Source organism: Sinohyriopsis cumingii, chromosome 6 (assembly GCF_028554795.1).
Source record: "Sinohyriopsis cumingii isolate HCF-2022 chromosome 6, ASM2855479v2, whole genome shotgun sequence".
Lineage (NCBI taxonomy): Eukaryota > Metazoa > Mollusca > Bivalvia > Unionida > Unionidae > Sinohyriopsis > Sinohyriopsis cumingii.
This window is the reverse complement of record NC_142966.1, coordinates 8,501,080-8,525,661: the sequence shown is the minus strand read 5'-3', so window position 1 is coordinate 8,525,661 and position 24,582 is coordinate 8,501,080. Positions and strand designations below refer to the sequence as shown.

At 34.8% G+C, this 24,582-nt stretch overlaps 1 long non-coding RNA gene across 3 annotated transcripts; it reads left to right on the top strand.

Annotated features, from left to right (window-relative positions):
* Positions 1-87: 87 nt before the first annotated feature.
* LOC149796335 (uncharacterized) lies at positions 88-24,578 on the top strand. 3 transcript variants are annotated; one of them, XR_016421663.1, is made up of 4 exons: positions 88-2,400; positions 20,149-20,286; positions 23,382-23,572; positions 23,742-24,578. It is a non-coding gene; the product is annotated as an uncharacterized LOC149796335 (long non-coding RNA). The 3 variants fall into 3 exon arrangements; XR_016421662.1 differs by having other exon boundaries at positions 23,382-24,578; XR_016421664.1 differs by lacking the exon at positions 88-2,400 and adding an exon at positions 4,007-4,279 and having other exon boundaries at positions 23,382-24,578.
* The last annotated feature ends 4 nt before the right edge of the window (positions 24,579-24,582 follow it).

Below are 24,582 nucleotides of genomic sequence, written 5' to 3'. Positions count from 1 at the left end.
GGCAATAACATATTGGAGACAACGAAACGTGAGAATCTCACGTTTCGTTGTCTCCAATATGTTATTGCCACTGCCGTCAATGTAATTTTTTCAGCTGCATTAACTTTACTCTGTTTCTCTGATTTCAAGACGTAATTCTTGTTCTAGTACCTCTAAGGAAAACTCTTGTTCGGCGAGTAATAAATAATACACTGTCCTTGTTTTCAAGGAATAAACAACAATATTCAAACTCTTTATTTACATTTTGTTAGATATACATATCTTTAAAAATCTAATTGGGCCGAGAGAGTACCAAGGACAACAACCTAAAGCGGAGATGACATATACACAGTAATATGCGTTTAACGATCTGCAAAAAGTTTATTATCGGAACAGATACATTTTGATGAAAGATAATAGTTTTATAAGAAACTTAAAAAAGGCCTAATTAGGAACTGAAAATATTACTTTCTTTTCAACTGACTCAGACAAACAGAACGCTGTAGAGGAACCGCTTAAGATGCCGTAAGACTAGAACACTGTGTAGGAATAGTATAAGATTCTCTATAACCAGCATACTGTAGAGTAATATTTTAAGATACTCTAAGACCAGAACACTGTAGAGGAAATGTTTAAGATAATCTAAGACCATAACACTGTAGAGGAACAGTTTAAGTTACTTTAAGACTAGAACACTGCATAACACATTTTTAATACCCTAAAAATAAAACGTTGAGGTATTTCACCCTAAATAAAACAAGAAAATAAGTTAATGTTTCGATTAAGAAAAATTATGTACGTTGTGAAAAACGTTTGAATGTTTAACTCGAACAGATTTTATAAACATTTTGCTACAACTTTATCATTTTACAAGGATTGTGCTGATGACGAAATAATCAAGAGTGTCAGTTTTATAATAATGACAACCAATAAATGAATTATATCAAATATACATACAAATGGGTGTTTTTGAAACGCATAAAAAACATATAATATTTCGATTTAGCAGTCAGGTATGTCAAAGACAAGAATATGTACGTGTACAAACCTTCCTTGGCACATAAAGACCATGACAAGTTTTTGAGGTTTACGTCTAAATCTAAGTTGTGAAGAGTAATTAATGAAAAACTAAGATGTAAGACAGTACCCAGAAGAGACTGCCAATCATAATGACATTGATGAAAATATTTGAAATTTCCGTTTTCAGATTGATTTAACCATTACATGACAATTAAACTCGATGCTGAATGATTTAAAATCCATATCAAGGTTACGTGCAATTTTAAATTTCGTACATTCTCAGTTATATTTGTCGTCGTAGATAGACATAAATCGGTTCAAGATAATATCGACAAAACTACAACGAACAGAGGTTGATCCATAGCAACCGTTAATCCTTTGTATTTAAGACGTATGGACAGAATTTGGGTGACCATTTTGAAAACAGAAAAGATCAGGTAACACACTTTCTGTTTAGTCAATTAATTGTACCTTCTATAGACATGTATTTCCATTTCGCAGAAAGACATTTGTTAAAGATCATGTTTAGCTTGCGAAATGTGCCTAGGAATGATAAGAATCAAAGTAGCTCGATGACCCATATCCGACATTTTGGTGATAACTGCATAGATTTGTTTCGTTTCGACTTATTCGGTCAACGTTATATTACTAAGACTAACACGTTTTGAAATAAGAAGCAGCTATCAATCCAGGTAAGAAAATGAAAGGTGTACACAGTGTTAAGCCTTGTAGAGAGAGAGAGAGAGCCGATATTTCATCAGTCCACTATGACTGTTACTCGAAAGACTCCTACTGTGACCATTATGTATATACTCTCCATGTACATACTGATTCAGAGAAGAAAACAAGTCTGTTTAGTCGCAAACAATCGTGGTAAAAGTGTGAAACAAATGCAATTTCTCTTCGAATTCATTACATTCTTTCAACCAAATTATTATCTGCAAATACAAATAATTTGTAAGAAGAGGATCTTGTATCGCCACGCCAGGAAAGGACACAAACATTTCAACCAAATTATTACCTGCAAATACAAATAATTTGTAAGAAGGAGAACTTGTATCGCTACGCCAGGAAATAAAACGAACACTTCAACCAAATTATTACCTGCAAATACAAATAATATGTAAGAAAGGGAACTTGTATCGCCACGCCAGGAAAGGACACGAACACTTCAAGCATGTTGTTACCTGCAAATGCAAATAATTTGTATGAAGGGGATCTTGTATCACCACGCCAGGAAAGGACACGAACACTTCAAGCATGTTGTTACCTGCAAATAAATAATATGTAAGAAGGGGAATTTGTATCGCCACGCCAGGAAAGGACACGAACACTTCAAGCATGTTGTTACCTGCAAATACAAATAATATGTAAGAAGGGGATCTTGTATCGCCACGCCAGGTAAGGATACGAACACTTCAAGCAACTTATTACCTGCAAATACAAATAATGTGTATGGTGCTTACCATGATTATTCAGTAGTATGTTATGACGAGATCACAAACGGATTGTCGAAAACATCTTTTCGTCATAATATCTTTCCCCACATATTATTATTAAAGAGACCATACATACGTCAACTATGCATTCAAACCCTTCAACAACAGTCTTTCGTCAATCACAGTTCGAATCTCATCCATCTGATTGGTCAGTCCTGTACAAATGACAGGACATTTGCTCTAGAAATGTCAATGAATGGATATAAAAGATGCCATGTTCATGATTTTGTTTGCAAAAGGTTGAATTAAACAAATATTTGCTGTAAACTAGGATTTGAATACCAAACATAGGGATTTATCAACGGATTCCACCTGATGAAACGTGTGATATGAAGAGCATCTAAAATGAAAATCTATAATATTTATATGAAACAAATGATAAAGTTATAAATTCACCATCTCTCTTTTTATCATCCAACTTTATTTAGATTCAGTATGATTAATCTAAGACGGATGTACATAGAAAGAGTTTCATATTCCAAATGACTAGTTTTATTACCCATCCTAATATCTCGTACTTTTATTTATCGTGCAAGCATTTGCTCACGTAGGTAAACAGCATATAATGTACTTTGCAATTCATGCACATGTAGCACGATTTCTAATCCAATCCAGTCAGGCGAAGCGGGTCTGTGGTGGTTGTACAAGCCAATAAGTGTTCAAATCGAGAGAGAATTCTATAAAATGATGCATTACATACAATCGTTAACTTACAAATTAAACTTATAAAAAAGCATCTGAAGGTTATGTGCCTATATTCATTTTCAATACCTTTGACAACCTGAAATCTTGTCCATCTGCCTTTGCAAGAAAATTAATCATCTATGTCAAACATATTATAGATTAACTATATGTCGACGAGCTACATAATAAATAAGAACTCAGCCACAAATCATAATATCACCCCACCCCCACATATCATGCACACACACCTGTATACCTTCTGTATGGTTAATGAAAAGGGTGTAAAGAATGTGTTTATATAGGTGACTCAGTCCGTCTTTATGTGCTCTTGCATTCTATAGTCACATTAGTGTCTTATACGCATGCAAACTTCATAAGAATTAAAACATGTTGCACGTATAATACGATTTTAATTCGACTTAAAAATTATGTGGAAAGAGAAACAGTTTCTACGCTGTAAAAAATGGCCAGGACTTTTTTTTTCTTTCTTTCTTTTTTTTAACGGGATCGAGTCAAAGAAGAAAAAAGTATTATAGAAAGCCGCTTACTGGGCTCCTAAAATGTAATTGATGGTTGTATAAATGTATTACATTTAAACAATTTTTAAACCTGATATAATTTCCTCTTATGTTAGGAGAACCTCATATGCACTTTTATATATTTTTATGGAATCAAAAATCCCAGTATGGGTTGAGCGTGTAAATGTGTGGCGACCGATATAAACTATTTCACAATCAGCGTTTTGGCCTGAATTTTTCAGTATAATTGTATCTCTGTAAAAATGCTTATAACAATCCTGTTTAGGAAGGTTAATTCTTTGTCTCCTTAATATCGTAGAATTCAGAATTAAAATTGGTTCAGACCACCAACTTCGCAGTACATATTTTCTTTTTCAATCCGTCATTGCAGTAAAATCATGGAGAGCATATGGCAGACAATTACAAGACAAATATACTGAAGCAAAAATGGGGTCACATGCAGAAATTCGAACGGAATTGTACGCTTTGCAATACTATTTGGATTACAAAAAGTAATCCTAATTTATGTTGTATCCGTCTTTTTATCAGCCGCCAGGACTTCTGATCCATATCAAACAGGTAATACATGCACATATAGCGCCACCTGTAGACCATTTAACAATAACGTGCATTTCTGTCTCGGAGGTGGGAGTTCAAAAGTGGGATAAAGGTTTTGTCTAAAACTAACTGTTAGCTAGAGGACATAAGCGACTGCGTTACGTATGATGTCGCAAGGTGGAGAGTCAACACGGATATTGGTATATAAATTCGATGTTCTTTAAGGTCCATTATTCTCTGTCAAATCAACCTTTGAGTTCCCCATCATTCGATATCGATGGTGTCGCACGAGAAGATAGTGCCTAACCGATTTATTTTATAACCGCAACTTCCGCTTTTATGCGGTCAAATCTCTTTCGTTCATATTGACAAGAAGAAACATGAGTTTAATGATGTAGAATAACAAAAGGTTCCTAACTCTTTTCTTATATCAAGGACAGCAGAATTATAAAATCCTTAAAAATTATCAGCTAAATAAAGAAAAAAACGTATGAAATGAGAAAAGCATACCTTGACTTAAAACTATAAAATCTGACTTTTTAAATGAAAACAAAAATTAATAATATTAACTTATCCCTAAATAAATACAAAAAAAACTCCAGAGTCCATGCTAGCATTTTGAGACAATAAAGAAACAATGCACTGGATTATTGTAGCATCGGATATAAAAATATAGTAATAATAACAATAATAATAATAATAATAAACTATTACTCCTATTATAAATAATAACAATTTTTTTTTTGTGAAAATGATATTGTCATATTATTACAAGCTGGGCATGTCTGAGCAGTTAGCCACGTGTCCGATTTTTCAAGTACGTCAACACTTTTATAAACAATTACTAGGATAAAGCTTCAGTGCATACTTTTCGATTTATAACATGAAGCAATATGTCTCGAAAGTTTCTATCATTTTGATACATTGAAATAAATCTTCTTGTGCTACACAGCAATGGTGGAAGTAAGAGAAAAGTAGTGAAGCTCACAGTAGAAACGTTATATTTTTTCTGCCATAAACTTGTAACCACCATAGCCTTGAGGAGCATGTTCGTGAAGCAGCCCAGTCACGTTAATGTTTCTGGTGAGTAGAGGCATTGGAATGATCCCTATCTGTCAGGGTAGCAATAAAGATTAGTATCGATGAAAGATTATCGTGGCCTTCTTCTCTTTAGGTCCTTTTTTCATGAAAAATGTTATGATAACATTGTGAGATAATAATTTGGTCACGCTATTTATGTAACCATATTTCCAGTGGAAATCAATCAATATCTTCTGATGTACACATCATTATAAAGATGATAACTCTTTAAATGAAAAAGGAGAGAGAATACTTTCACTTGTTTACTGCAATATTTTGTTTACAAATTAGGTGAAATTTTCAATAAGGCACACCCCTTTTGTTGAAATGTTGATTCAGTTACGTACACTGATTCAAATGGGGATAGATCTGGCAAATACCATTGACACTATTTTATTTTTTAGACGTGTTATGCATCATAAAATGATATATGTGCTTCGTGTCTGTGTTAAGAATATTAATCATATGGTTCTAGTAATCGAAACACCAGTAGTCTTTCATGACAGGAATGTTTGTTGAAGGAAAACATGATTCTCCCACCACACCTCAATAGCCCGCTCAAGTTAATCTAAACAATAACAAAAACGACTTTGGTGAGACAACACAATTTATTTCATAATCGTTTACCGGTCGAGGACATATTATTCAATCGTCACTGACCTCAAACAAAATAGGCTTTTCATTCAAAAGCACCCCTTATATAAGACTACTTATATTTTTCAAAAAACAATTTTAACATGAAATTTCAGCAATTTTACTGCATTTATTCTTTATATTTCACATAAAATTGCAGGAGATTTCAAGAGATATTTTCAACTTTACATATTTTGCAATAATATAACTCTTAACTTCTTGACATAATAGGTACATATTTATTTTATCGTTGATTAAGATAATCATGTTCTACCATTTTGATAAAGTTTCCATGATAAAAACTATTATCTTATTAATGTAACATTTTTTTACCTAATCATCTCCTGTGATTTTTGTGAATTTCTTTTGCGAAATTGAATTCTAAAGATTGTCAATAGTTTTAACAAGCTCTCTTGTGATCATAGTAAGGTTATCAAAATATTTCGAATAGTCATTGGAAACCAGAGACAACTTTGTCATGTTTCTATTTTTGAAGTACGTGCTATATTTCTCATTTTTAAGCTCAGTCGTCATATGCGTACCCTGGAAGAGAATTATCTTCGTATTTAGCGTTATATCTTCCACGGTAGTATCTTTCAGTGTATTTCTTATTTCACACAAAATTTAACGAATTTTGTAAATCAAATTTCAAAGCTCTATTTTGTATCATCTCAACTAAAAATCGTCTTTTACTCGTAGTTCTTGTATAGATCTAGGAAGACGAACTATTCACATTTGTGATAAGCTCTAAGTTGATTCAATACTTTATTGAAAGTCGATGTTGCTATTGTACACGACGCGTTCTTCTCATATTTTGGCTGTATTTTTTGTGTTGATCGCTGATGACGTAATATCTGCTCCTGACACTATCAACAATAATGGATCTGCTGTTCCACCTGCTGATGCTAATCGCGATATAGATTAACACGCTTATGATCCTGCTGTAATATTTTCTTGCGCGTCTGATGCAATAAAGTTATTTATGATAGCACCTGTAGTACTTGATCAGCTTGTAAATGACGTTGTCTTAGAGACTCTATGATATGTGAATGAAATCGATTACATCTTGTTTGTCCTTATAAAACTTTGCTAACAAATTTTAGCGCTAAAAGGTAAAGTTTTTTTCAGCAAAATCTTTATTAAGCAGATCACTAAATTTGCTATTAACAGGATCAGCAAGCGAAATTTTATATTCATCATGCACCTCAGATAACGTATCGTTATACCTAACATCATGCAAAAATGTTATATGGATCACAGTAAGTGGAGGATCAAACATCGGTAATGCTATTTTCGTAAAGATCTTTTGCATGGTCAATATAACCAAATACAAATCTTAAATAATTAATTTCAATATTATTACGTACCATATGTGGTGCAGTCATTGCATATACTCTTGCAAAGACAAAACTCTAAGTTTGTCAGTGTCCAAGTTGATGTCATCTGCGAGAAAATGTAGACAACAAACAATCAAATCTTTTACATTTTTATGGTTTGGTTCTGTCATAAGTTTTCCAGCTTTCTTCCTTTAATAAATCTTTTTGTCAAGATCATCATCAAATATATCATAATCTGCAGGTTTAATAGCATTGCTAATTGTTATGTCATCCAGTGTTTGAAAAAATAGGTCTCGTTCAGCATCGATGTAACACTCAATCTTTGACTCAGTAGCATTTGCCGAATTTATTTGTTTTTCAGAATATATATTTGTGGTCGCTGTTTGTCAGGGAATCTACAAATATTAGTTATGATGTTGCTAACGGAAACCGCTCCGGTGGCCTAGTGATTAGGCGTCCGCCTCGGATGAAGGAGGTCGGGGTTCGATTTAGGGCAGATTCATACCAAAGACTTACAAAAATTGTACTAACAGCTGCATCGCTTGGCGCTCAGCATTAAGAGGTTAGTGTTAGGACTGGTCGGCCTGGTGTCAGGATAATGTGACTGGGTGGGACATCATGCTACATCGTGCTACATGTCTGCGGCATGATGCCCCAGTGCTAGACATCACTAAAAACTGTCACGCTGCAGACGTCGTAGCAATATGACTAAATAATTGTTAAAGATACGTCAAAACTCCAAATCACACACACACACACACACACATACACACGCTGTCGCTAAAGGATTGGCGTCATCATGATAATATGCTACTTAAAATAACATTGTGTTTGTCAGGAGCGTCCATATCCAACATATGAAATATTCTACGTTTAGCAAAACTATCTCTTATCCTGAGATTTTTTGAAAGTCTATTTTATTATTCCAACTAGCTCGTCCAGTACATCATAAACTTTTTTTTAAAAATCTTCAGCTTGTTTCTTAACACAGATTTTGTTTTCATTAGGTTAGATATGTTGATTGTCCTATAGGTTTCCTTGTTAATCTCGAGTAACATCTTTGTTGTGGTTAGTTAATTTAAACTAAATCATCAAGCGTGTACAACGGAAATACTGTCAAGGCGGGGTTTGGACTTTCTGCGTTGACAACATATATCCGAAAGTAAATATACTTGTCTACCGTGTTAGAATCAACGATAGTAAACACCCGTCGTGCTGCACAGAGTTGTCCATGTGTTTTTATCTGTCGATCCCTCTAGTCTCAGTTGAATATGCGGCCGACACCAGCATTTAATTGTCTTTATAAATGAAACTTTCAACTTGCAACAGCAGATGGGCACTGAATTTTGATCCAAAATTTAATTATTTCTCCAGCCAAATGTTGTCCACTTTTGCCCTCCAGATATGACTATGTTAAACGAAAAAGCAAACTTTGGAATATTTCCAGGATATTGTGTTGATGCCGTTGCAACAAAACCCCAAAGATTATCTGTCGAATAAACAAAACATGGAATATAACCGACGTTATTGCGAGCTCGTTTTGCATGTTCATCATACAGCTTATTTACAAGACCAGATACAGCAACATGAACGTATGTTGACGTTATTGTATTTGCTACCACGTCAATGGCTCCTTTGATTGAACCTCCTGTTCGCTTAACATAAAGAGCATCAGTTGTTGTACTTGCAACAGCAACTGCATTACTTGCTGCAACGTCGACGTAATATTTGTTTGTCAGATCAAATTGAGATACTGGATAATATGTTGTTGTTATCTTGTTTGATCCCATATTTTTGCTTGCCTGTCATTGTGTTGCCGGATTTTGCTAATCGTATTGTAATATAACCAGTAATCATTTCATCGATGTAATTCTTGTTTGTTAAATCTGATGTTGTTGTTGTAAACGCAGTTGATGTTTCTTGTTGACGCGCATGTTCAACGTGCCTATCATTGTGTCCACGGATGTTATCACAAAATATTGTCTTACGAATGTTACGTTTGCTAACCAGCTATCGTTGGACAGTGGAGTATTATCGAAGTGTTATGTTGTATATCATTTTATCTTCAATATCTAACGAACCTGTCGTTGATCAGCCAGCAAGTTTCAGGTACCCCGTTAACGATTCCTTCAGCTGGTCATAGGACATTGCATCTGATTCTCCACTCGGAGGAAAGTCTTTTGGTTGTCCTGTTATCTTACCACCGTCGATATATGAAATAGCACCTGGAACCAAATCACCAGATTTGCCAATTGTTTAATTTTCTACTGTATTAAGTTGACTATAACTTACCACTTGTATGATATCAGCGTTGTTTAAGGGATGTACTGAGACTTGTTATCCTGTTTTCGCTCATATTGATGTTACCAGTCGTTGTCCCACCGGCAAGTGAAAGTTTTTCAGACACAGATGTGGTTAGTTAATTACAACAAACCTCTTGTGTGTTATTGACTTTGACAGGAGGATATGTTGTTTCTAGGAGTAAGACTCGTTGTCCTGACAATAAGAGGTTGCCGGTCATTATGTCACCGGATTTCTTGAGATAATTTGTTAGATCAACATATGTTTTTGTTGCAGTTGTTTCAGCAGATGAACTATTAATTAATGTACCAACTTTTGTGTAATAGCTCGTGTTTATTGTATGCTGCTGATAACATTTTCAGGGTAAAAAAAAGTTTGTGTACATATTATTTGACGAGCATAATAAGCTTTGATACCGAGTGTGCAATAATAAGTAAACACAATTTATCAGTTACCGGATTGTCATTACCTGATAGTAGGACGTACTGGATCTGGCAAAACACACCTGTTGATGACCTTGCTACTCAACGACATATTAATCTACTATCGGGTGTATAATTATAGAATCAATCCCCAGCAGGACAAATATGTATTGCTGAACAAGTACGATGAAAACTAAAAAATGAACTTGATGCTGGCAAACATACATTTGTCGTAAAAACGCCTAAAGATCTTGTTCTTGTTGCTGAACTGTTTCGGACGAACATAAGACTATTGGAATTGATTGCATCCCGTTGAGCAATGCTGAAATAGATAAGCTTAAAACTTACTTTTCATTGTCAAGAAATCGAATATATAATGCAATTTATCTTACTCAAGGTTTTATAACGTTAATCTTTTCAGCAGAAGAAATACGGGTTGCTTTATACTGTATAACGGACTGGACAATATGCATCTGCAAAACATAACACGGGAACAATGCCATGATGTTGTTCAGCTGTATCATGAGGCCGCTCATGGACATCATAGTATTTTCTTATTTAATAACTTGACAGAGATACCATGCATATGTTTCGACGTGGTATTGATAAGATTTTAGATTGTAAAGAAGTATAAAAATATTGTGTGTTATTCACGCTCATGGACAAGGCGCGGATAAAGTTTATAAATAAATATGTCACAGCAAGAGCTGCGTTTAAGAAAAAAGTTGAACATGAACCTGCTGGACAAAAACAAACAGCATATGAAACGGCTAAACTATTTAAGCCTATCGCCAAATCTGTATTTGGCTAGCAAACATGAGTTAATGAAAAGTCGCCTGAGGATATAGAAAAACTAAAAGAAAGAATTGCGAAGACTACTCGAAAAAGGATAAAATAAAATTGCTGGAGATCCTGAAACAAGCTGTGGTTTTACAAAAGATGAAAGAAAAGGATTTGCTATTTAATAAGCAAAGGATACAACATTGAATCAAGATACGCAAGGAAGTAAACAAGGATCGACTAATAGAAAGTTATAAAAATGCTATTTACAGAAAAAAATGGTGTTTCAGAATATTGTTCCTTCGAATTTGACAAAAGATATGTTAAGTTCTAGCAAACACGAAAAATAAGATTATGGACTGAAAAAGAAGAATATTCTTTTTTTAAAAATTTGAATAATATAAAACAAAAAGCAGATGAGGCTATAAGTAGTTTACATTCTGCAACGGGAATTGATGATGCTGAAAATTATTTTAAGATAATCCGACCAGGTGTTATTCTTAAGATATATTTGGAAGTTTTGATAGAGTTTTAGGTTATAAAAATGTTTTACAGCAGCAAAAAAATTCAAACCGTGCGAAAGCAATATAAAATGAGGAGTTAAATAAAATGGAAAAGGACGAGCAGCGGAGTAAATAATATTTTTACATATATTTGATTTAATTTATATTTGATCTAATTTGTGTTTGATTTGATTTGATTGTTTGTGGGTTTTGGAATCGTTTTATTTTGTTTACATGGCATGTCAATGTACTGTAATTTTGTTTACCAGGAATTTGATATTTTCCCAAAAATTCAGTTTGACCTGAGGTTTTCCTTAGATATCTAATAATAGAAACACTAGTTTCTATTTTTGGCTTAGTTCCTAGCCTTGATTGAGGGTCAAGTAAACAACTTTTTTCTAGGAACTTTTTTTATAGTAAACATGATCACGTCATCCTCTATTTCGCAGTTAGGCATTTCCGAAATTGCGAAATACTTAGTATTAATAGTGATGTAGAGAGAGAGAGAGAGAGAGAAAGAGAGAGAGAGAGAGATCTGAGTCCCAGCTTTTAAACACTTGATGTCAAGTTGGTTTCTTATGTTGTGACCGTCATTGAAGTATTCAAGTTTTATGGATTGGAGTATTGAAGTTTTATGGTTCTGAGTTATATGTTAATTTTATTTAGGTTTTCTGGACTCTAGAAGATTATTTCGTTTCTCTGGGAATATTATTGTATTCATAAAGAACTACTGAACAAGGAAATTTCTTTAAAATTTATTTAGATTTCCAAGATCGGACGATTAATTATTATATTTCTACAAGGAACTGTAGACATCAACACCGTACAGGCTACAGCATACGGCATCGCCTTCCATCTTGGATGCCTCGTCGGGACTCGAACTTGGAATCATTAGAACATTTCATTATTAGGCGTTCAAAAAATGTATTCGTGGATTGAACTTGTATTATTTTTGGATTTGATTGCTGAAACAATAGCACATACATTGGCAATGAAGCTGGAAACAATAACACATAAATTGACAATGAAATAGCTGAAATACTTGATATTCGGAGATGAAACGGATCTTTAACGACCGATGAGTATTGTGTGCTACACAGCGATCTGATTGGCGGGGAACTGATTCGCTAACGAACACCAAGTTTATTGTTTTATCTGAGAATAAACAAATAAAAGATGTCGTTGATGACGCTGTTAATTGATTCGTCTCAGACAGCATAAGAACAGCGCAAACTTTGCATTTTTTTATAACCCTGTTATTGAACATGTAATTGATTAGTTTGAGATCGGACTAGTATCTGCTACTGTCTGCCACTATATGGCAAATGTTAAAACTAATGTCAATGACGAGTGTATGTTCGGGGTGAAAACCAATAGCGTCATCGAGTAGAAATATGTTAAGATACAACAATGTGCATGCAACGTATAATATAGCCCCACTTAAAACAACAACAAAACATTAAATAAGTTAGAACTCGAATCCGCTTCAGCCAGTTGGAACATCAGCGTGTGGTTATCATTGCGATCTGTTTATCTTGATTGCGAATCAGGTAACGTGTTAAAGTTTATTTTGAAATTTGACCCATTTCCAAGTTATCAGCATTGATCGCAAACCATATAACATTACTTTTGTCTGATACAAGGTGTACAACGACAACATACTGTCTCAAATGCAGAACCAAAACCATTAACATCAATGACACTACATAAACAACTAGCAATGTTAGAAAAATGCTTAAAAGTATATGTCTGTGGCATTCGAAAGAGTATATTTCGTAAACAAGCTAAATCTGTGAAACCACTCACTGGCTGTTGTGCATTGCAAACCCAGAGTGCTAGCACTCAGACAAAAACATCCGACGGTGAAGTTATTTAAATAAGCGACTAAATAATGTAATGTAATTGCGAAGAGGTGAACATATATATGTGCCTTGAGAAAAAACTAAATAGTTGATTATTACGAGTGCTGCAATCGTAGAGTTGTTATCGGATCAGGATTGGATATACATAACATTATTGTCGAGTTAAAAAAAAAACTAAAGGGATGATGGACATTGCCAGGAAATAAATATATTCGGACCATGGAATCCACTTGATCAGCAACTCGACAAAAATGACAATCCTTTAGCGGGACAAGAGCCTTACAATGCAGTTGATGCAATTTCACTGCGTCATGACATTTGTTACCGTGGTCACGTCGACGACAAACTAGGTCGTGATCGTGTAATACTTGACAAATTACGAGAGATGAAACCGCGGAATAGGAAAACAAGTTGATCGAAAGCTTGTTGAAAGTATCATTGTAGCAAATTACAAACTCGGCATTGCAATTCCTGGTAAGTATGATTCAGATATCAGCAAAACCCAGAACGTTCTAGCTTCACAAACGTAAAGAAACGTTTCTTCGACGAAAGGTCGTAGCAAACGCAGTCGATGATATCCGGCGTTAGATCTCACAGATATGCAAAATATTACACAGTACAACGATAACAAAAAATATATGTTCAACATTATTGACATTTTTAGTAAATACGCATTTAGCATTCGGTTGCTGATAAAACTGGATCTACTATTCCAAAGGCGTTACTCGATATTACAGCTGCTTAAACGTAAAATCCAAAAAAGATTTGGACCGACTGTGCATCACAGTTTTTTAACAACCAATTCGAGCAGTTTCTATGAAGAAAAAAAAAACATAAATAATTTGCCGGTAACGAAGGGAAGTGCATTATTGTCGAACGAGTTAATCGTACGATAAAATAAAAGATTTACAAATATGTTACAGCAAACAGCACCAACAGGTATACTGATGATCTGCCAACAATAATATCAGATTACAATAAAGCTAAACATAAGACAATTTTAATTTCACCAAATGAAGCTAGAAAAATATGTTATTCTTGCAGATGAGAACATATATCACATACACAAGGCTAACTTTGGTGATCGTGTCAGAATTTCATTTATGAAATTAAATCATCTGAGAAAGATTTCACCCCAGACTGGTCCGATGAAGTATGTATCATTGATAAGGTTCTAATGACAAGTCTGGTAACATACAAGCTAAAGGATCTTGTAAGCGTAGATGTAATAGGAAATTTCTTCGAACATAAACTTAAACGAACAACGCAAGATATATTTGTTATCAAACGAGTAATAAGATGACGTGTTAATACAATTTGGGTAAATGGCGTGATTTAGGTGATAGTTTTAACAGTCGGATTCCAACTAGTGAAATCAAAGATCTTTGATTAGATCGCTAGCAATCCGATTATATCATCACAAATCTTTTCATATTTTAGCAGATCAGACTAGCATTTGACTGGTCGGTACACCGATACTAACTGTTGTCTTCGATCTCATGTTAAATCTATCGAAAATCAAATTTTATTATTTTTGACGCCCATAAACTTCGAGTTGTCAAATACGTATAAACGGCTTTATGATATCCTACATTATCGGATGTTCTATGTCAGTAAAGTGAATTTTGTTTTGTCTTCTTTTCAAGACCTTATTTCATATCATGACTGCGCTGCAGCATAAACGTGTTCGTGTTGAGGTATAATACCTGGTTCATTGACAAGTTCATCGTCAGGTACAGGGACCAAATATGTTTCTTGATCCAGCACAGAGTGCTCTGCAATCCAGTGTAAAAAACTCGTTTTAATCAAGATCATCTCGAAGATCAGACGATCGTTTATACATCATATTTTATCAGCGATATTATTTAAACAACTTTTATCTAAGAGAAATAGTAAATGCCAGACGCAATAAGGAGTATTATCAGAGTAAAATATTGAATGTTAACCTTCTGTTTCACTCGGTTGAATTTTTTGTGAGCAGCAAATAGCAGATCTCAAACATGATACTCTTAAGGTTGGATATGATCCTTACGCTGCGTTTCATATTATCTCAACAGATTCTGAGGTATCGGAACTTGAGAAAGATAAAAAAGATCTTTGTCAGATATGACGTGAACACTGTTATGAAATGGCTCATTGTTGTTTGACAAGTTAAAATCAATGGATATTCTAAAGATTAATCTGTGATCAGCAATATTGTGTTAAACAGCTAAATAGCATGGAACGGTTTGTTACTCGAGCTAATGCTGTAAAGACATATCAACTTGAAGAGCCTATAAGAAACATGTTTCGTGGTGATGTTAACACGAACAGCCTATAAGAAACACGTTTCGTGGTGATGTTAACGCGATGACCCGCCTCGAAGTAGAATAAGGAAAACATAATCGTATTTTGCTCAGCAACATTGAACAAGATCACATGCTAAAATTATGTAAGATTTGGATTGAATACGACATAGAATATGTAAATTGCTGTTTGTCCAACAGAGATGTTGCCGCTATACTAAACGGTAAGTGAATATCGAAAAAAGATTATATCAAATGTTATTATTCAAAAAGCGGATGTACGAGTACCATCACCGACAAATTTGACTGACCGTGAATAAATATTAAAGTGTTTTGCGGCCGCAAATATTGAAGGAAATGATATTTCTTCAGCATTGACAGAGTTTGTTGATACAATATTTTTAGATGGTTTTTTAAATTATTGCCTTCTCCTCTTCCGAGTCTCGTATTTTCCTCCAGTGTAATAATGTCAGGATTTTTAAGACTATTATCTACTCGAATACCGTTGATGAGGTCTATGATAAGACCTACGGGAATAGGTCATTAAATACCTCGTAAACAAAACGATGCGAAAGGCAGTTAATAAAATTAGCATTTTTTCCCCTGATCATACCTGTAAATATCCCGTATTACAGATATGACCTACAACTTTCTTGTTCGTATATTTCTGAAGACTCCTCTTCAGTCAGCCTTGTAAAGATCGTTAGACCGAATGTGGTTTAAGCTCTTTTTGAAATGACAAAAATGCATTGTTATTGTCGGCGACCTGACCATTAACGTGAATATCGTCATTGAAAAATGTCCAGATAAAATCATGTAAAAACACGTTTGTATATTCCTTATCATATTCTGCTTTTACCGTTATCCTGTAACATTATGATGTTAATACTCCGATCGCATTTTTCGTTTTAAGATTTATAATGACAGCAAGTTCAATGCCGGCGAACAAGTTATGTTTTGGATCAAACCATAATATTTCCTGACACCTTGCAAGACTATTGATTGTGATAGGTCGTTGGTATAAATTTGCCATCATTTACTATACACTTTTCAAATTTCTAATTGTCAATTTCGTATAGTACTATTAGATAAATATAAAACACAATATTATATCATGCTGACAGTTTCAGATATAGCGAAATGAAGTATGTTCGTCACAAAATATCAGCCCCAAAAATTGCAACATCATTTGCCGTATTCGATAACAGCTGGAGATTTGATAATCAACTTTTAATAACAAATTCCTCATCTACAAATCTGACTCATTTACTTCATCCAACTTTAAAGTCTAAGCTTGCAACGCACAAGGGTCTGAAGATTATTGTACGATTTATTGTTCGGTTTTCAAAGTTGAGTAAATCAACAGATCGGCAATCATCATCAACAACAACATCATCAACAACAACAACATCAACAACATCAGTTTGAACAACTTGCTGATCCTTACTTTACATCGCGGGGCCCCGAGTGGCCGAGTGGTCTGAAGCGCTCACCGTTACGGATCACTGCCATCTCACCTCTGTCTGCGTGAGTTCGAGTCTCAGGCTCGGCTAACGTGGGTACCTGAGAAAGCCTGCCAGTGGCTTCTCGTGGGTCGGTGGTTCTTCCCGGCTTTTTTCAGGGTTCTTCCTTCACCAATTATACTGGCTGCTATGTATAGCCTATCTTGTGCTGAAAAATGGCCTTAAACCACACAACAACAACAACAACAACAACAACTTTACATCTCTATCCCGCCGAGTTTTACAAAGCTTACTGTAAAACAAGAAACAAAATTTGCTTCAGCAAACATATGTCACATTTGTAAGGGTTGTTCACGCCCGAGCTCGACCAGGATCGAGTAAAAGATTGCTTTCATAATTCAGGTAAGTATCACGGTCAGCTCATGACAAATGTAATCTTAAATATACCGCACCAGACTTCGTTCCTGTTGTCGTCATAATTTCCATTGATACGATTCTCATGTTATCGTGGAAGCATTCGGCAACAAAGATATAAATAACCGTCTGAAAATCAATAACAACGATAAAATAAAATGCATCCCACATGATACGGACAATTATATGTCAGTGACACATGGAATGTTGAGATTTGTTGATAGTTTACAGTTTTTGGCGGCATCGTTAGACGAACTCGTGAAACGATTTTGAAAGTTTTGATAAATTGACTGATCATTTCGGGGACAAAGCAAATCTACGTGCAAGAAAAGGTATATTTCCACACGAGTATGTTGACAAGTGACATACATTTATTGAAACAAATTTACCCGACAGGGACATGTTTTATTCCAGGGTAAATCTAGAAAGTATCACTAATGACGACTATGCTTACGCTAAAGAAATTCGGAATGAATTTGATTGTAAAATCTTTGGTGATTATTAGGACATGTATTTAATCACAGATATGCAGTTCCCCCATACATATTTTAGAATGTTAGATATGTCAGGTCTGATAACTAAGGACTCGATCCGGCATGGTACTATTCAGTACCGAGATTGTCTTCGGACACAATAATCATGCACAGCAAAATAAAACTGGAGTTGCTGACAGATCCTGACATTCTTTGTTTCATATAACGTTGAATCAGAGACGGAATAAGAGTTATAACAAAAGAAAATGTGAAGCAGCATGTTGCACATAACGAGTACCCGTTTTGTCCCGAGTCAATGCTTATAGTATGTTTAATTACTCATATAGATCTAGTTGTAAATCAGTTGTTCAAAAACAAGTTCCTAACCTTCTTGACAAACCGAGATATATTTTGCACTATACAAATCTGAGACAGGCACGTGATCATAGTATGGTACTCAGAAAAATTCATCGTGTGTTAAAGGTTAATCAGTAGCGTTGTGTGAAATATTATATCGACTCAATACTAGACGAAGTGCATTTACATCGACTCAATACTAGACGAAGTGCAATTACATCGACTCAATACTTGACGAAGTGCATTTACATCGACTCAATACTAGACGAAGTGCAATTATATCGACTCAATACTAGAAGAAGTGCATTTACATCGACTCAATACTAGACGATGTGCATTTACATCGACTCAGTACTAAACGAAGTACAATTACATCGACTCAATACTAGACGAAGTTCATTTACATCGACTCAATACTAGACGACGTGCAATTACATCGACTCGATACTAGACGAAGTTCATTTACATCGACTCAATACTAGACGAAGTGCATTTACATCGACTCAATACTAGACGAAGTGCATTTACATCGACTCAACGCTAGACTAAGTGCATTTATATCGACTCAAATACTAGACGAAGTGCAAATACATCGACTCAAATACTAGACGAAGTGCATTTACATTGACTCAGTATTAGACGAAGTGCATTTACATTGACTCAGTATTAGACGAAGTGCATTTACATCGACTCAATGCTAGACGAAGTGCAATTATTTCAACTCAATACTAGACGAAGTGCAGTTGCAATAACAGAATTTGAGGAAAACTTTTTTAAGTTGATGAACAATACACAAGAGAAAAACAAACTTGAAGTTGAATAAACCAATATATATTGATATGGCAGTACATGAGATATCGAAATGGTTGATGTACGACTTTCAGTATGATTTTGTTAAGCGGCAATGGCCTGAGGAAGTGTCGCTGTTCACTGGCACTGATTCTCGCATGTACAAAATATAATCTGATGATATTTATAAAGAATTTTATAAACATCGGGATCTTTTCAATCTTTCTGATTTTCATCGAGACAGCGGATATCACTACATTGGTCAAAACTATGTAATAGGAAAAATTAAAGACGAAGTTGCAATGAAAATTATAACGGGATTTATTAGATTACGTAGTAAAATGTATTGCTTACAAATTAAATGATAATAAGATTAAGAAATGATCCAAGGGAAAAACGAAATGTGGTAGGTAAGGTAATCGGATATGGTAATTATAAGCCAGCGTTAGACGGATTTAGTGGTCATGCCTAAATGATGGCAATACATTCAGATAGTCAGAAAATTGAGACGTATCTTATGATAAAATCTGGCATTTGTAATTTCGGCGATGAACGATACTGTTCTGATGGCATTAATACATTCCGGTTAGGATATAAATAATTGTTTTTTAGATTTGTTGATACAGTGAATCTGTTGGAAGTTTGTGTGATGTATCAAATATAAAATATTCTAGCAATTACATATTAAAATTGTGTGTGAAATATATGAGTAGTCTTATTATATAAGAGATGTTTCTAGATCAAAGCCCTATTGTGTTTGACGAAAAGGCGACTATTCAATAGCATGTCCTCGATAAGTAAACGATTATGAAATATAAAAAAATTGCCTCAACAAAGTTGTTTTCGTAGTTGTTTAGACTAACTTGAGGGGGCTATGGAGTTGGAGGGTGGGTGGAGAATCATCTTGCCGTCCAATAGAAAACAGAGTTTTGGGCTAGATACCCCTTATGTAAACAATTACAACTAGTAACGTTTTCCTATGACATGGAGGTTAATTTCCGCAGTACGCCAAGTCCATGCTCACTAACTTGAAGACTTGGAATGTATGTATGTATGTATGTATGTATGTATGTATGAATGTACATTTAATTAATTGTCTAGCAAATATATTTGACTTATATTTTATAAACTTAGTTAAATTTGCCTGTGTTAGAAACTAACATTTTTACAGCCGTTTATTATATTTTACAGGTGACCGCTCTAATCGCCCAACTGGTTGGTACGTCTGCCTCGGATACTGGAGGTCGCGTGTTTGAATCCCTGTCGAGTCATATCAAAAACATAAAAATGGTACTATCCGCTGCCTCGCTTTGTGCTCATCATTAAAAGGTTAGTGTTAGGACTGATCGGCCTGGTGTCAGGATAATGTGACTGGGTGGGACATGATGTCACATGTCTGAGTCATGATGCCTCAGCGCTAGAAATCACTATAAACTTCGAAACTGCTGACATAGTAGCGATATGACTGAAAAATTGTTTGAGCTACATTAAAATCCAAGTCAAACACAAACATTATATTTCAGTAAGCAGTCTATTAAACTGGGAATTACCTAATTTAATTTAATTTCATATACACGGATGTACATGTAACGGTTAAACAACTTCTTAATATTTGATCACTTTCTAGCCTCGAGGCAAGCTTGGAAAGAGTCTCGCTAGTCCTGCCTCAAAAATGTCGTCTATACATTACCTATACATTACATCCTGTTTGCGTACATTATTTAAGTATCCAGTGCACTTGAAAGGATTTTTATTCGCCACATGATGTGCAATGTATGACGTGTGTTAGGGATTAAGATAAATGCAATAAACTGACAACGAACAACATCGCACTCCTCTTTGTCAGTTTATTGCATTTATATATATCCCAGGTTTCCGGACCCCTCCTTCTTCTAAAAAATATGCACGCAGGATGTTGTTTTCAGAACGATGTTTCAAAAGAAACATTAACATCAGAACGTATATGTTTTATGTTGATTGTGTATCAAACGAATTTTGAACTTATAATGTGGTCTGAGAAACGTAGTATGGTTCAGTTCTATATTAATAGCAATCACTGCAATTAGAGAAAGAGTGTTTAACCTTGGCGCACACGTGGCTTTACCATAACAGGCAGTCTACTGGGCATTATTGATAGGTATGTGGTCAGCTTGTGCCATATACCGTACAAGTTGGAGGGGTAAGAGGGCAAAAAATATGAAGGTGAAAAATAAATTTCACTTCGATAAAACATCGAACGTCCAAAATTTCGAGTTATTTTTCACGTACATCAAATAAAATAGCATCTACCGCTAATGCCTATTTAGCACCTAATTGCATAATGTTCTGCATTTTTGCTGAATTGCAAAAGATGATATGATGGATGTATGAATAAATTAACTGCTGCTACAACTTGTGATACAAGTTTTATTTTTTAAAACAAGCAATTACTAAATGGCCCCACCCTATTTCACCTTCAATGTTTGTTCATCTGACACATAGTTTAATTTTAGTTTCTAGCGTTTTAGTGCCAATTGCGCGATTATGGGCGTAATTTTATTAATTTCGCACTGTTTGCCTAATTGCAAAACCATGTAAAACACACACTTTGATTCACGTTCAGTGGCGACAAAATGCTTTTTTTCTCCTCAAACGTCTTATAAAAGATCATTGGGTCAAAATAAAACGAATTTGTAACGAAACTGATAAACAATATTCATATGACATTCAGGGAGTGTGTGCAGCATATGTCACGTGATTGAAAGAATGTATTGATCTGCCCCGATCCATGGCTTGGCAGTCAGCCATTACTAAATCCATGAATGACGGCTTGAGGCGGCCAATACGTAGGCGGCGGACGACACCTGCTGAAATGGGTGTGGCTACTTTAGAAAATACACAAAGTGATGGCGAGGATTCAGGATGAATTTGTCTATTATGAACAATAAAGCTATCTATTTATCCAACAACAGGATCTGATTTAAAAACAAAATATGTTTATGCCATGCAATAAAGAAAGAGATATATTATGCACCATTCCTTTTGATTGACGTCACCCTTAGTTCACGTCGTCAACACGGAAACATGCTTTGATAATTAGAGAATATGTATTTTTAAAAGTTTTACATTTATCTTCAATTTGGAATCATGTACTGACAAAATTTGAAACTAAATTGATTTCGCTCTCTATTCTCTGTTGTATTTAGCAAGAATTAATATAATGCGTTATGGACCAGCTAGTAGTATGCCTTTTTATTATTTATTGTCGAATTTGTTTTAATTAACGTGTAAGAAGGAAATGCTTCAGACATTCAATACACGGAAAGTCGGATGAGTGAGCATTACGCGACTACCTTAGAATTCAAAATAACGGTTCAATATAAACAGTAAATAATGATGATGTACAATGAAGGCAAAATATCTTCCACCATCCAGTACAGAGTGATGCAAGTTTTACAAGAGATAATTGTTTAAATGCCATAAAAACTAAGAAGCCACATTAATAACAATTAGTGCACTTAGAGATATATTGTATAGCCTTGACAAAGATATGATTTAGCTATGTCGGGGTACTTACAAGGCATAATTGCTATATATGTGTTCACCTTACAAGTTAAACCAGGGAAAAAATGTATGAACGAGAAGACATTCCAATGACATAAAGCTTAAAAAAGTACAAAACTGAAGGATAATTATTGTACTGAAAATAAAATCCTCTCTACCGTAGATGTCAATTGCACAACTAAGTTTGCATACTAGTAAGCAATTTCACTGAATTGCAAAAAGTGATGCTATGTGCATGTATGCACCGGAGATACTAACTGCAACTGCAGTAATTGTCATGCAGATTAAAGTATTGCCATGTACCAAATTTTTGTCTGCGATAACTGACAATAACACATACAAGCCTGTCTCTTAATGACAATATTCGTCATTTCACAATTTCAACACTTTCACCCGTTCAATTTGCAATATTACATGTAGACTCATCAGATGACCCAACCGTCAATTATATGTGTATTTATTAAGCTGTTAGTTATAGCTAGTCCGATAAAACAACACCCACCCCAGTCTGTGTTGATACTGATGTAAAATGCAATTGTGGTGCATACAGATTGTTCCTAAACAAACCTGCCTACATGGTAGACATATAGCGGTAACTGGTAACATCCACACCTAGCTCGAAGTTCAAAATGGTCACATGACCGATGGCTGTGCTATTCAGCGTAGATTTACAAGTCACCAAACACAGGATTTGCTCCTAAATATAGTTTTGCTACGATTCTGTCCTATAAAATAAGTAACAGAAAAGAGTGAAAGACAAAAAGCTTTGTGTCACAGAATAAGACAAGAAATAACTTGGTTTTGCCTTAGAGCGATTTGACCATCTTTCGTTGTATATGCGTACAACGTTACCTAGGGTAAATAATTGGGTTTTTTTCCAGGTAAGCGACAGTACTGGCATGCATCTTGCCAAAAACTACTTGCGACGAGAGACATTAAAACCACGGTATTTTACCCTGACGATTACTCTCTCACCTATGGATTTAAGGTAGATTCCATTTCTAACCGACACTGGTCGTTTTGGATCTTGTCAAGGAGTGAACGTTCACCATTGTGTTCTCCAGCCATATGGGTAAGTGTTAAAGTCATATTTTATTTGATATGTGAAGCTTTTTCATGATTTAATGTCATATCGTGTAATGATGCATTTATTACTACGCAGATTTGAAACGTTGTAAACTTTGAATTACAAGTTACTATTAGAGTTTAATTTATTAGCATATATCTAATGATTTTTTCAGAACCCATTATTATGACCAGTTTGGTTTATTGTAGCTGTTCAGGGCTGTTCATGGATGTTTAGAGCTGACTGAAGATATTTAGTGCTGACGGTTGCTGTTTAGGGCTGACGGTAGCTGATTAGGGCTGATTGTAGCTGTTTAGTGCTGCGTGCTGTCTGTACGTATGTGTATACGTGTGTATGTACTCGTGGTGGATCCACGAATGTAGACGTAGTCAATACAAGGGTGCTGTATGCTGTCTGTATGTATGTGTATACGTATGTCTGTACATATGGTGGATCCGTGAAGGGTGTGAGCGGCCGATAAAAGTGTAGGCCAACCCATGGACTCGGTGCAACTGCGTGTTTCATCAGTTTATGAATCATACGACTGTACAAGAGTCGAGAGGCATTTGTTTGTTCAAATTATGTTTCAACTGAGTAAATTTTCAATTGCATGAGATTATTTTGAAACTTCTTTGTATGATAGGAGATTATGTGAAATCTCGCTTACATTGCATAATATAGAAGATTATGTGAATCTCACTTACAGTGCACAACTTATTTTTTAACATATTTTAATTCCTTAAGATTATTTGAATCTTAATCGTATTCCATACGTGAGCTTATGTGAATTTCTCTTACACTGCATACTTTTATTTGAAACGTATTTGCAGTCCATGAGGTTATTTCAATCTCACTTTCCATACGTAAGATTACATGAATCATATTTTCGTTTTTCAATTTGTGAATGTGTGTTTAGGGTGCCTGGATCAATCGTATGCTGAGAGCGTGAAAGAATCATCGTATTTATACTTCATATAGTTTATTCTTTATTAATTAATTTTATAAATTTCCATCGT